We start from the raw sequence: 15,106 nt of genomic DNA, 5'->3' as shown, positions 1-15,106 counted from the left end.
CAGACCTATGTTGGCAAAGTAATGTCTCTGCTTTTTAATATGCTCTCTAGGTTGGTTTTAGCTTTTCTACCAAGGAGCAAGCATCTTTTAACTTCATGGCTGCTGTCACCATCTGCAGTGACTTTGGAGCCAAATAAAATAAAATAAATAAAGTCTATTACTGCTTCCACTGTTTCTTCATCTATCTGTCATGAAGTGATGGGACCAGATGCCATGATCTTAGTTTTCTGAATGTTGAGTTTTAAGCCAACTTTTCACTCCCCTCTTTCACTTTGATTAAGAGGCTCTTTAGTTCTTCGCTTTCTGCCATACGGGTGGTGTCATCTGCATATCTGACGTTATTGATATTTCTCCTGGCAATCTTGATTCCAGCTTGTGCTTAATCCAGCACAGGATTTTTCATGATGTACTCTACATATAAATTAAATAAGGAAGGTGACAATATAAAGCCTTGACATACTCCTTTCCCCATTTGGAACCAATCTGTTGTTCCATGTCCAGTTCTAACTGTTGCTTCCTGACCTGCATACAGATTTCTCAGGAAGCAGGTCAGGTAGTCTGGTATTCCCATCTCTTTCAGAATTTTCCACAGTTTGCTGTGATCCATACAGTCAAAGGCTTTGATGTAGTCAATAATGCAGTAGATCTTTGTCTGGAACTCTTGCTTTTTCCATGATCCAGCGGATGCTGGCAATTTGATCTCTGGTCTCTGTCTTTTCTAAAACCAGCTTGAACATCTGGAATTTCACAGTTCATGTACTGTTGAAGCCAAGCTTGGAGAATTTTGAGCATTACTTTACTAGTGTGTGAGATGAGTGCAATTGTGTGATAGTCTGAACATTCTTTGGCATTTCCTTTCTTTGGGATTGGAATGAAAACTGATCTTTTCTAGTCCTGTGACCACTGCTGAGTTTTCCAAATTTGCTGGCATCTTGAGTGCAGCATTTTAACAGCCTTATCTTTTAAGATTTGAAATAGTTCAACTGGAATTGCATCACCTCCACTAGCTTTGTACGGTGTGATGCTTCCTAAGGCCCATTGACTTCACATTCCAGGATGTCTGGCTCTAGGTGAGTGATCACACCACCATGTTTATCTGGGTCATGAAAATCTTTTTTGTATAGTTCTTCTGTGTATTCTTGCCACCTCTTCTTACTATCTTCTGCTTCTGTTAGGTCCATACCATTTCTGTCCTTTATTGTACCCATTTAGGTTATTACATTTTGCGTTATAGTCTATTACAAATTGAAACACTTTCAACTGTCCTCTAAAAGATCTGTTTTCTAAGGAAAAATATATATGTTATATATATTATCTCATGTGAGTGGTCTTTGCTTAGTAACTCAGTTGTGTCAACTCTTTGAGACCCCATGGAAAGGTTGCCATGCCCTCTTCCAGGGGATCTTTCCAACCCAGGGATTGAACCCAGGTTTCCCTCATTGAAGGCAACTCTTCAGGCAAACCCAAGAATATTGGAGTGGATAGCCTGTCCCTTCTACAGGGGATCTTCCCAACCCAGGTTTAGAATTAGGATCTCCTGCTTTGTAGGCGGATATTACCTTGTACTGCTTTATAAATTTTGGTGTTCACTGGTGGCTCAGCAATAAAGAATCAGCCTGTGAGGCAGGAGACAAGGGTTCAATCCCTGGGTGGGGAAGATCCCCTGGAAGAGGGCATGGCAACCCACTCCAGTATTCTTGCCTGGAAGATCTCATGCACAGAGGAACCTGGCAGGCTACTGTCTATGGGGTTGCAAAGAGTGGGACACAACTGAAGCAACAGCATACACATGATTTACATATTATCTTAAGACTTTTTTCAACAATGAATCACATTTCATCTTATCTCTAATCACCTTCCCTTCTCTCATTTTATATTTATGTTCAAGTTTTTCCAGTATTAAAATAGAAAATTTCACATAAAATTTTAATCACTTTCTAACTCTCATTTTATTCACTTCCCAATTGAACACAATGAATGAGGAATCTGAATTTACTGCTCTAAGTATTTTTGTTTTGCATCTATTTATACGTCATTTTTGTTTTTCACTCAAGTGACATTTTTTGTTAAGGCTAAAAATATCCCTTTAAATTAATTCATAAACTCCCTGAGATCAAGAAGTTTTTCCTACTATCTTCTTACTCCAAACAACCCGTGTTGAAGTATTCCTCTGCCAGTGTAGGAGATGCAGGAGACATGAGTTCATACACTGAATTGGGAAGATCCCCTGGAGGAGTACATGGCAACCCACTCCAGTATTCTTGTCAGGATAATTCCATGGACAGAAGAGATTAACATCTATAGTCCATGGGGTCTCACAAAGTTGGACACAACTGAGCCACTGAGCAGCAACAGCAAGTATGTGACAGTGTTAGCCACTCAGATATGTCCGACTGTTTGCAAGCCCATGACTGTAACCCATCAGGCAACTCTATCCATGAAGTTCTGCAGGCAAGAATACTGGAGTGGGTTGCCATGCCCTTCTCCAGTGGATCTTCCCAATCCAAGGATCAAATCTGTGTCTCCTGCATTGCAGACAGATTGTTTACCATCTTAGCCACCAGGGGATCTTCCTGACTCAGGGATCGAACCTGGGTCTCCTACATTGGAGGCAGACGCTTTAACCTTTGAGCCACCAAGGAAGATAGGGAAGGCTTATATACATACATATATATATATATATATACATATATATATATATATATCACTTGTGCTACCACAGAAATATTGGACATAAATAATTTTACATTTCTTTTGTATGTTGCTTATTCAAATTCACTCAGCCATTTTTACAATTCAACTATTTCAAAAGACAATGTTTTCAGATAGGTAAGTAGATTTATTTTTAATTGTAGAAGAAATGTTAAAAGTACTGATATCTTAAATGATCCAGTTAGTAGAACATAGAACATTATTTTCTCAAAGAAAACTCCTCCAGCTCCTTCAATTTACTGTTTTTTCCTATCAGTTCCACACTTAGGCCTGATATGGGAACAAATTGAGATCAAAATCTGAAGGCAGCAAATTTGACCAGAAACTTTTGATCTCTATTTCTCTTGCTATGTCTCAGAATTTTTCTCAATTGGATTTTCCAGCTAGCCATAATGGATTGATCAAAATAAACCCTAACCCTAACACAGACAGTAATTTCCTTGACAGTGGTCTTAGTGATGTTTTATGGATCTCATTCCAAAAACAAGGACAAGACAAGAAAAATAAGCACATTGGACTTCATCCCACTAAAAATCGTATGCACAGCACCCCCCTCCCAAAAAAAATCAATAAAAGTTAACCTACTGAATAGGAGAAGATGCTTCCAAACCATATATTCCATTAAAAGCTATATTAATATAAAGTACTCATACAGCTTAAGGAAAAAAAAAAAAAAACAAATTTAAAAATGGGCAGAGGATATGAATAGACATATTTCCAATGAAGATATTCATATGATCATTAGGTATAGTAAATGATCACAACATCATAATCACCAAGGATACACCAACCCAAACCACAACGGCATTATATCACAGCTGACAGAACTGCTGTTCAGTCACTCAGTCCCATGTCTTAGTGTTTGTGACCCCATAGATGCTGACAAGAATCGCTAGTATCAAGAAGACATGAAACAGCAGATGTTGTTTAGGATGTAGAGAAAAGGAAACACTCATGCTCTGTTGGTGGGAATATAAACCTCCATACTCTGAAAAAAAAAAAAATAGAGATTTATATGATCTAGCAACTCTACCTGTAGATATCTATGTGAGGAAAAGAAAACATGTTTTGAAGAAGATATATGTACCCCTGATGGCCATTACAGTATTATTTTTACAATAGACAAGATATGGAGAAAATGGCGTGCCGGGGTCCAGCCCCGGTGGATCCAGGGTGATGCGAAGGTGGGGACGGAGTCGGCGTCCTGGAAAAAACTTATTTAATTACAGATATATAGAGAGATTAGAAATGGATAGTGTAGTAGGAGAATTAGTGGAGAAAAGAGGCTGAACAACTGGTTTACATGGAATACCAATCACCACCTACGTAGGCCACAGGCGTCTTTCCATTCTCCCAAAGGAGACGAGGCACTGAGGCCTCCCCGGTCTGACCTCAGAAGCCCAGGCAGAATTAGCAGGCTTGGTGAGTACCCACATTTCAGATGGGAATTCAGCCAGGAAAATGGGGAGCGAGAAAGAAATGACACGGGGGAATCAGTCTTTCCAGAAACTGATCCGATTTCTTTATTTTTCAGGTTTGTTTATATACCTTTTTGTTATACATAGGGATGAATACAGAGTCACGCGGGGGTCAGCAGACCTGACCCTTGTCACAATCAGGTGCTTCATATAAAATTATACAAAGGTCTTATGAGTTTCACCATCTTCTAGCCATGAGGTCTGCTGACATTTTATGGCCCTTTCTGATACTGGTCAGTTAACCAGAAAACTTATTTTTCCAGGGGTGATTTATAGGGTGAGGGTGTAGTGAGTTACAATCAAGAAAGGAATTTACTTTACCTAAGGTTTAACATGATTAATCTTAAAGGTTAATACTTATTTCTCCTATATGCTAGTTATATTCATTATAAGGGCAGGAATATGGAGATTTAGCAGCAAATATTGGCTCAACAAATGTAAACCTTTCACCAATGTTCCCCTTAAGATCTATTTTGTCTTAAGGTAGTGCTAAAGTTTCATTTTTACATAGCATAGTGATCTATAACAAAGTACAGCGGTCTATAATAAAAGAGAGAATTCATTAACTCAAAAAGTCTAGTATTGCTAACATAAAAAACTACTATATTTCCTTTTCTATATTCCAAATACATTGATTAATATATTCCCAGGTGACTAAGGATATGGAGGCCTGATGGCAATCATTGATTCATCAATGAAAAAAGCCCTATGCTAATACTCCAAACTCTCTGTGCTGTTTATGGTTGAGAGGTTGTCACACACACGAGCTAGTCTGTCAGCAGAGAGGTTTGACCTGAGATATCCTTGTCACACCCAGGGCAGGGAATTAGCAGTAATTATTGGCAGGACAAATGAAAAAACCCTTCACCAATATAATTCCTAATCAACCTACTAATGCTATACTAATAATCTTCTAACTTCTCAAAAGAGTCTGTATTTAGAAAGTTTTAAAACATCCCGTGCCTCTCACAGTTGGGAGGCTGTAAACAATCACATGCGGCCGGATGAGCCTGATCAGGCAGGCCAGAGAACCTCCAGAGTTCACCAGAGAACCTCCAGAGTTCCTAAGTTGAAACACTCTTGTCACGCCCAGGAATTTTTATTAACTGGAGCTGCAAGCTAACTCCTTCTCTGAGAAAAATGGTTATGGGGGAGAGCTCCCCGTAAAGTACTCTGGTTTTGGGGGTAGATGCTCGGGAACAGAGGGTTTCCTGAGGCTTGATCACGCCTTTGCGTATGCCAAGCTTCCTTCCTCATGACCTTTGCCATGGGGAGAGTTCCTCACGCTGGCTCCCAACAATGGTGCCTATTGATGAATGAACAAAGAAAATGTGGTGTATACAAATACAATGAATTTGCAGAAACATGGATGGACCTTGAGAGTATTATGCTAAGTAAAATAAGTCAGATAGAGAAAGACAATTACTACATGATTTTACTTGTATGCAGAATCTAAAAAGTAAAACAAAATAAAACTCATACTCATAGTAGAGTGCAAGGTGATCGTTGGGTCAGGGGGCAAAATGCGTGAACGAGATCAAGAGGAACAAAGTTCTAGTTATAAATTAAATAAGCCGTGGGACGTAATGTACAGCATGGGGTAGTAGTCAGTAATACATTAACTTTGTATGGTGACATATGGTAACTAAACTTATTGTAGTGATCATTTTATAATGTATATACTTTTGAATCACTATGTTGTACACATAAAACTAATATGAATTGAGGTAAATATACTCCATATAATATATAAAAGGAATACGCTCTACTGTTTTAGACATCTTGCCTTATTACTGATGCTTTATGGGTTTCAACTCTAAAACTTTGAAAAACAGAAAAGCTTGCCAACCATCTCATAGTAATTCCATGATTAATTTCCACTACACATTTACTAAAAGTCTTATCAGTGCCCAAGTACTCTTTTCTTACAGATTCTTTTTGTGTAATACTAATTTTAAAGTACTCTACATTCGGTAACACAGGTCATCATTTTTTTTTTTTTTTTTTGCAATTTAATCACACATAGGTAGCATATGTTTCATTAGGCTACTTTCTTTCTTTAGATAGATGTGAATTGTGTTTTGGTAAGAAAAGTTTTTAAGATTGTTCATTTAGAATGAAATCACATAAAAACCTGCATTCTTCCTGTGTTTCTAATAGCATTCAGGGCTTTCAGGTACAAAGATTAGCTTTTTCTCTCTTGAATGAGACCACCTATTCTTTAAGGTTAATTACTTACTGACAAAAAGTACTGTACTCTTTACAAGAGTACTTTTAAGAGCTGTAAAATTGAAAAATGAGTCAGAGAATCATTCAGTTCATCAGTCTGATAAGGATGTGGTCTTTCATATATGTCATCTCTTACTGACTTTGCTAGTACCTTTGATTTAGAGCTTCCAAAAGTAATAATCACATCTTTGAAAGGATTAATCTGTAAGCCTCTTTGCCTGATATGTACTGTGTTAAAAATCACAAATCTCTGACTTTTCTCTCACTTGACCCATTTTTTTAAGAGTATACACTTTATACTACACTCTATTTAATCAGATACAGTACAAATATTCCACAAGAATTAAGGCACTTTGCCAATAATGGAAAAAGAATATATATGTACACAAAATCGTATTTAAATATTTTGAGTATGTTTTTTTATTTAGCATTTAGCTGAATATGCATAATAATATTTTGCTATGTTTGAAGCCTTTATATTTTCCTATAAAATAGAGGAAAAATACTTGACTATCAGTCTTCCAAATAACTAAAATTTCCCCTTAATTCCTTATGAATATTTAGCTAAGAAACATGATTCAAACATGATTTAAATGTGCAAACACAAACTTGATTGACTCAATATCAACGAATTATTTCAATAAAGAAAACCTTTTAATAGTCATGTATGTTTCTAAGTTATTTAAAAAGGAAGCTACAGACCATGTGGGGAAAATATGCCTTCAGCATTATTAGAATATTCATCTTTAAATAAATAGCAGATCATTGAAACAAATTTGTTACTCTCTGAATGACTATCTATATGACATACAACAAAAGTTCTCTGCACAATTTCCACTACTGAAGAAGGGAGAAAATCAGGTATAATATAATCTAAATGCATTCCATGTAAACATTAGCAAATAATGTTTTATCATGTATTAGATTAATTGGTGACATTTATGAATACACAAATCTTCTCCAAAATGCTTTTTCAATTTGTATAAAATTATTTCTATTGAAATGTAAATGAAATTTAGCACAATACTTTCATTCTGTTTACAGATTCTAAACTATAAAATATATGTCTACCCATAGATGCTTTAACTTGGATAAAATTTTAAATTATTAAGAAAGTGAAATCAACTTTGAGTCTTTTTTCTAGGAAAGTCAACTATTAAGTTATTTTAATGCACAATCAAGATTCATGTACTTTTCAGTAGAAAGTTTCTATCAGCATATTGGAAGAAAGGTAAATATTGGGTTTCCAAAGGGTGTTTCTGTAACATCTTACAGAAAAATCAAACAAACCTTAGGCTAACCCAATACTTTTCAAAGGCAACTGTGTTGATTCACTATAAGTTCTGTATTTTTTATTTAAACATTATAATTGAAAATGAAGAAGATATATTATTCATGATAATGTATAATCCTAGGTTAGATAGGACTCTTTTCTACTCCTCTGCTGCTGCTGCTAAGTCGCTTCAGTCGTGTCCGACTCTGTGCGACCCCATAGACGGCAGCCCACCAGGCTCCCCCATCCCTGGGATTTTCCAGGCAAGAGGTCTGGAGTGGGTTGCCATTTCCCTTTCCAACGCTGGAAGGTGAAAAGTGAAAGTGAAGTCGTTCATTCGTGTCCGACTCTTAGCGACCCCATGGACTGCAGCCCACCAGGCTCCTCTGTCCACGGGATTTTCCAGGCAAGAGCACTGGAGTGGGGTGCCATTGCCTTCTCCTTCTAAATTGCAGAAAAACAACTAAAATTAAATTAGCCAAAATAAAATAAATTGATTGGTTGGTAAAACTGTAAAATCATGCCATGCATTCGTTTTGGAAAAGAGTATATTTACATAATAAACCTTAATGGTCTGGACTGAATCGAGTAATCAATACTGAGTCAGTGATTTTACCAAGGGAAGTGGAATGTTCTGGTTGGCCAGAGCTAAGTTAGGAAGAAGTAACTAGGATACCACAGGATGAGAGTTAGAGAGAAGTAATTTCCTTTTTTAAAAAATTTATTTCATTTGGAGGTTAATTACTTTAAAATATTGTATTGGTTTTGCCATACATCAACGTGAATCCACCACAGGTATACACGTGTTCCTCCCCGTCCCTCCTTCCTCCCCATACCATCCTTCTGGGTCGTCTCAGTAAACCTGCCCCAAGCATCCAATATCATGCATCAAACCTGGCCTGGCGATTCATTTCTTATATGATAGTATACATGTTTCAATGCCATGCTCCCAAATCATCCCACCCTCTCCCTCTCCCTCAGAGTCCAAAAGACTGTTCTATCCATCTGTGTCTCTTTGGCTGTCTCGCATACAGGGTTATAGTTACCATCTTTCAAAATTCCATATATATGCGTTAGTATACTGTATTGGTGTTTTTCTTTCTGGGTTGCTTCACTCTGTATAATAGGCTCCACTTTCATCCACCTCATTAGAACTGATTCAACTGCATTCCTTTAATGGCTGAGTAATACTCCATTGTGTATATGTACCACAGCTTTCTTATCCATTCATCTGCTGATGGACATCTAGGTTGCTTCCATGTCCTGGCTATTATAAAAACTGCTGTGATGAACATTGGGGTACACGTGTCTCTTTCAATTCTGGCTTCCTCGGTGTGTATGCCCAGCAGTGGGATTTCTAGGTCATAAGGCAGTTCTATTTCCAGTTTTTTAAGGAATCTCCACACTGTTCTCCATAGTGGCTGTACTAGTTTGCATTCCCACCAACAGTGTAGGAGGGTTCCCTTTTCTCCACACCCTCTCCAGCATTTATCGCTTGCAGACTTTTGGATTGCAGCCATTCTGACTGGCGTGAAATGGTACCTCATTGTGGTTTTGATTTGCATTTCTCTGATAATGAGTGATGTTGAGGATCTTTTCATGTGTTTGTTAGTCATCTGTATGTCTTCTTTGGAGAAATGTGTATTTAGTTCTTTGGCCCATTTTTTGACTGGGTCGTTTATTTTTCTGGAATTGAGCTGCAGGAGTTGTTTGTATATTTTTGAGATTAGTTTTTTGTCAGCAAAGAGGACACTAATAGATGGAGAAATATGCCATGTTCATAGATCAAAAGAATCAATATAGTGAAAATGAATATACTACCCAAAGCAATCTACAGATTCAATGCAATCCCTATCAAGCTACCAGTGGTATTTTTCACAGAGCTAGAACAAATAATTTCACAATTTGTATGGAAATACAAAAAAAGTCAAATTGCTAAAGCAATCTTGAGAAAGAAGAATGGAACTGGAGGAATCAACCTGCCTGATTTCAGCCTCTACTACAAAGCCACAGTCATCAAGACAGTATGGTGCTGGCACAAAGACAGAAATATAGATCAATGGAACAAAATAGAAGGCCCAGAGATAAATCCATGCACCTATGGACACCTTATCTTTGACAAAGGAGGCAAGAATATACAATGGATTAAAGACAATCTTTTTAACAAGTGGTGCTGGGAAAACTGGTCAACCACTTGTAAAAGAATGAAACTAGAACACTTTCTAACACCATACACAAGAATAAACTCAAAATGGATTAAAGATCTAAACATAAGAACAGAAACTATAAAACTCCTAGAGGAGAACATAGGCAAAACATTCTCCGACATGCATCACAGCAGGATCCTCTATGATCCACCTCCCAGAATATTGGAAATAAAACCAAAAATAAACAAATGGGACCTAATTAAACTTATAAGCTTCTGCACAACAAAAGAAACTATAAGCAAGGTGAAAAGACAGCCTTCAGAATGGGAAAAAAAATAGCAAATGAAGCAACTGAGAAGTAATTTCCAAAGGGAAAATTATCATTCTAGAAAAATTGAAAAGAACAGATGCCCTCTATATCTATTATGATTTAGGGACCCTGGGGGAAAAATTAATGAAGCATTATCCCTGTCTTTCATGGTTTCATATTGGAAAGACAGCAGAGTAAATGCACAACTAAAACTTAGTAATTATTGTATGTCTTATGTAATATTATCATGAGTGAAGTCACTCAGTCGTGTCCCACTCTTTGAGACCCCGTGGACTGTAACCTACTAGGCTCCTCTGTCCATGGGATTCTCCAGGCAAGAATACTGGAATGGGTTGTCATTTCCTTTTCCAGGAGATCTTCCCAACCCAGGGATTGAACCCGGGTCTCCCACCTTGCAGGCAGATGCTTTAACCTCTGAGCCACCAGGAGCATTATCATAGATTCACTTGAAAAAGAAGTGTCTAGGATTTTGGATGACGGAAATTTAAAATAGAGTTGAAATAGCATGGTATTATGAAGAAATCTTTTTTAGAGTGATTAATTCATCCTCCAAAAGGAGATTATAATTTGTTTCTATATATACATTCAGCAATAAACAATGATCAGGATCTAAAGAACACAACTAGGCTAGAAAAAAAAATAGAGTTAAACACAAAGAAGAAAGTTTTTTTTTTTAATTGTTATCATGCTAAATATAAACAGTAAGACATTTTACAGGATGACATTTTCCAGTAAAGTCACACAAAATGAAGTCTGAGCAATTTCAAATACAAATACATACTAAAATAAGGTACTTAAACATACATTTCTCAAAATATGGCAAATAGGGGAAAGGATACTGCAGGATAAGAGAAGGATCAGCAGAAGAAAGAACACAGAAGGAAGGGTGAAGACTGCTTGAACGGTCAGGAGCCATACATTCAACAACCCAAGCAGAGGACATAATACTGCTAGTTTAACAGTCATAACACTGTGTTTTAATTCCTCTTGTCTAAATACCTTGGAGTGGAACTGCTGGTCTAGGTTACTGATGCACTACAAGGATCAAATGATAGATCAGACTCAAGTAAATCAGATTTCATACCTAATATCAAGTGACACTAATAATTTCATAAACAAATAAATCAGGAAAAACGGGTCTGAAACCTCAGTGGCAACTCCACCAAGCCCTTCCTTTCTAAACAGGCACCCCTGACCCCCCAAAACAGATGCAGACACAAAGTGATTTTTATGTAGGCTTTGCAGGAGAGATTTTAACCTCAAAACATCTCCATTTTATACTTTAGTTCACATGACATCTTTCAGTTCAGTTCAGTCGCTCAGTCGTGTCCAACTCTTTGCAACCCCATGAATTGCAGCACGCCAGGCCACCCTGTCCATCACCAACTCCTGGAGTTCACTCAAACTCACGTCCATCTAGTCAGTGATGCCATCCAGCCATCTCATCCTCTGCCGTCCCCTTCTCTTCCTGCTCCGAATCCCTCCGAGCATCCGAGTCTTTTCCAATGAGTCAACTCTTTGCATGAGGTGGCCAAAGTACTGGAGTTTCAGCTTTAGCATCATTCCTACCAAAGAACACCCAGGGCTGATGTGCTTTAGAATGGACTGGTTAGATCTCCTTGCAGTCCAAGGGACTCTCAAGAGTCTTCTCCAACACCACAGATCAAAAGCATCAATTCTTTGGTGCTCAGCTTTCTTCACAGTCCAAATTTCACATCCCTACATGACCACTGGAAAAACCATAGCCTAGACTAGACAGACGTTTGTTGGAAAAGTAATGTCTCTGCTTTTCAATAAGCTATCTAGGTTGGTCATAACTTTTCTACCAAGGAGTAAATGTCTTAATTTCATGGCTGCAGTCACCATCTGCAGTGATTTTGGAACCCCCAAAAATAAAGTCTGACACTGTTTCCACTGTTTCCCCATCTATTTCCCATGAAGTGATGGGACCAGATGCCATGATCTTCGTTTTCTGAATGCTGAGCTTTAAGCCAACTTTTTCACTCTCCTCTTTCACTTTCATCAAGAGGCTTTTTAGCTCCTCCTCACTTTCTGCCATAAGGGTGGTGTCATCTGCATATCTGAGGTTATTGATATTTCTTCTGGTAATCTTGATTCCAGCTTGTGTTTCTTCCAGTCCAGCATTTCTCATGATGTACTCTGCATATAAGTTAAATAAGCAAGGTGACAATATACAGCCTTGACGTACTCCTTTTCCTATTTGGAACCAGTCTGTTGTCCCATGTCCAGTTCTAACTGTTGACATCCTTAAGGAGCCAAATTTTAAGAATCCATAGATTCTGGATATATTTGCATAAATGGGAATATCCTTTTAAAAACAATCCATGGATTAAGACCATCCATCTAGCAAAATTTTGTTTCAAGTCCTGTGGGCCCAGTTATAATATTGAAAGGAATTTGACTGGGTTAGTTTCCTTCTTTTCTACACCTGCAGGCACCTTTTGAACCCCTGTTGCTTTATCTCCTCCCTCTACAGGCAGCTGTATGTTTTAATGTATTAGAAACTGCCAAAATATTTACAAAATTAGTTGAATAATTACCCTTATGCACCCACAGTGAGTTATGGTTACAATTGTTTCACAACCTCATAAACACAGTATATTGGCCTTTTAAAATTTCAGCTATTTCAATGGATAGAAAGTATATATCACTGTGATTCTAATTTGCATTACCTTGCTGATTAGTGATAATTATCACATTTCTACATTTTTATTGACCATTCCTACAGAGACATTACTTTGCCAACAAAGGTCCGTCTAGTCAAGGCTATGGTTTTTCTAGTGGTCATGTATGGATGTGAGAGTTGGACTGTGAAGAAAGCTGAGCGCCGAAGAATTGATGCTTTTGAACTGTGGTGTTGGAGAAGACTCTTGAGAGTCACTTGGACTGCAAGGAGATCTAACCAGTCCATTCTAAAGGAGATCAGTCCTGGGTGTTCATTGGAAGGACTGATGCTAAAGCTGATAGTCCAATACTTTGGCCACCTCATGCAAAGAGTTGACTCATTGTAAAAGACCCTGATGCTGGGAGGGATTGGGGGCAGGAGGAGAAGGGGACAACCGAGGATGAGATGGCTGGATGGCATCACCGGCTTGATGGATGTGAGTTTGAGTAAACTCTGGGAGTTGGTGATGGACAGAGAAGCCTGGTGTGCTGCCATTCATGGGGTCGCAAAGAGTAAGACACGACTGAGAGATTGAACTGAACTGAATCTTATGTTACTCAACATTCAAAAAAACAAAGATCATGGCATGAAGTCCCATCACTTTAGAGCAGATAGATGGGGAAACAATGGAAACAGTGACAGACTTAATTTTGGGGGGCTCCAAAATCTCTGCAGATGGTGGCTGCAGCCATGAAATTAAAAGACATTTGCCCCTTGGAAGAAAACCTATATCAAACCTAGACAGCGTATTAAAAAGCAGAGACATTACTTTGCCAACAAAGGCGCGTTTAGTCAAAGCTATGGTTTCTCCAGTAGTCATGTATGAATATGAGAGTTGGACCATAAAGAAGGCTGACCGCAGAAGAACTGATGAGTTTTAACTGGGGTGTTAGAGAAGATTCATGAGAGTCCCTTGGACTGCTATTGCTGCTAAGTTGCTTCAGTTGTGTCCGACTCTGTGCGACCCGATAGATGGCAGCCCACCAGGCTCCCCTGTCTCTGGGATTCTCCATGCAAGAACACTGGAGTGGGTTGCCATTTCCTTCTCCAATGCATGAAAAAGTGAAAGTGAAGTTGCTCAGTCGTGTCTGACTCCTAGTGACCCCATGAACTGCAGCCTACCAGGCTCCTATGTCCATGGAATTTTCCAGGCAAGAGTACTGGAGCGGGGTGCCATTGCCTTCTCCGGTCCCTTGGACTGCAAGGAGATCAAACTGGTAAAACCTAAATGAAGTCAAACCTGAATATGTATTGGAAGGACTGATGCTGAAGCTGAAGCTGCAATACTTTGGTCACCTGATGTGAAGAACTGACTCATTGGAAAACACCCTAATGCTGGGAAAGATTGAAAGCAGGAGGAGAAGAGGACGACAGAGGATGAGATGGTTGGATGGAATCACTGACTCAATGGACATGAGTTTGAACAAACTCTGGGGGTTGGTGGACCGGGAAGCCTGGTGTGTTGCAGTCCATGGAGTTGCAAACTGTCAGACATGACTGAGCAACTGAACAATGATGAATCTTATGTTAAGAAATATATGTCCATGTCTCTTGCCTATTTTATTGGTATTTTTTCAGTTCAGTTCACTTCAGTCACTCATTCATGTCCAACTCTTTGCGACCCCATGAAACGCAGCACACCAGGCCTCCCTGTCCATTACCAACTCTCAGAGTCCACCCAAACCTGTGTCCATTGTGTCGGTGATGCCATCCGGCCATCTTATCCTCTGTTGTCCCCTTCTCCTCCTGCCCTCAATCTTTCCCAGAATCAGGGTTTTTCCAATGAGTCAGCTCTTTGCATGAGGTGGCCAAAGTATTGGACTTTCAGCTTCAGCATCAGTCCTTCCAATGAACACCCAGGACTGATCTCCTTTAGAATGGACTGGTTGGATCTCCTTGCAGTCCAAGGGACTCTCAAGAGTCTTCTCCAACACCACAGTTCAAAAGCATCAATTCTTTGGTGCTCAGCTTTCTTCACAGTCCAACACTCACATGCATACATGACTACTGGAAACATTTTTTTTTCCATATATTTTTTTCACACCCATGCATGACTACTGTTATTTTTTACTTGCCTGTAATTGATTTCAAGAAGTCATTACAAATTCTGGATCTTAGTGTTTTACTACATGTATGTATGTAGTTATATCTATAATATATGTATATAATATTGTATATAATCTTATATGATTATATGTACATGATTCTGTATATGTTTGTACACAGTTTTATGTATATAATTTTGAAAAG

This window comes from Ovis canadensis, chromosome 12, assembly GCF_042477335.2.
Source record: "Ovis canadensis isolate MfBH-ARS-UI-01 breed Bighorn chromosome 12, ARS-UI_OviCan_v2, whole genome shotgun sequence".
NCBI classification, from domain to species: Eukaryota; Metazoa; Chordata; class Mammalia; order Artiodactyla; family Bovidae; genus Ovis; species Ovis canadensis.
Note: the sequence above shows the minus strand (reverse complement) of the source record.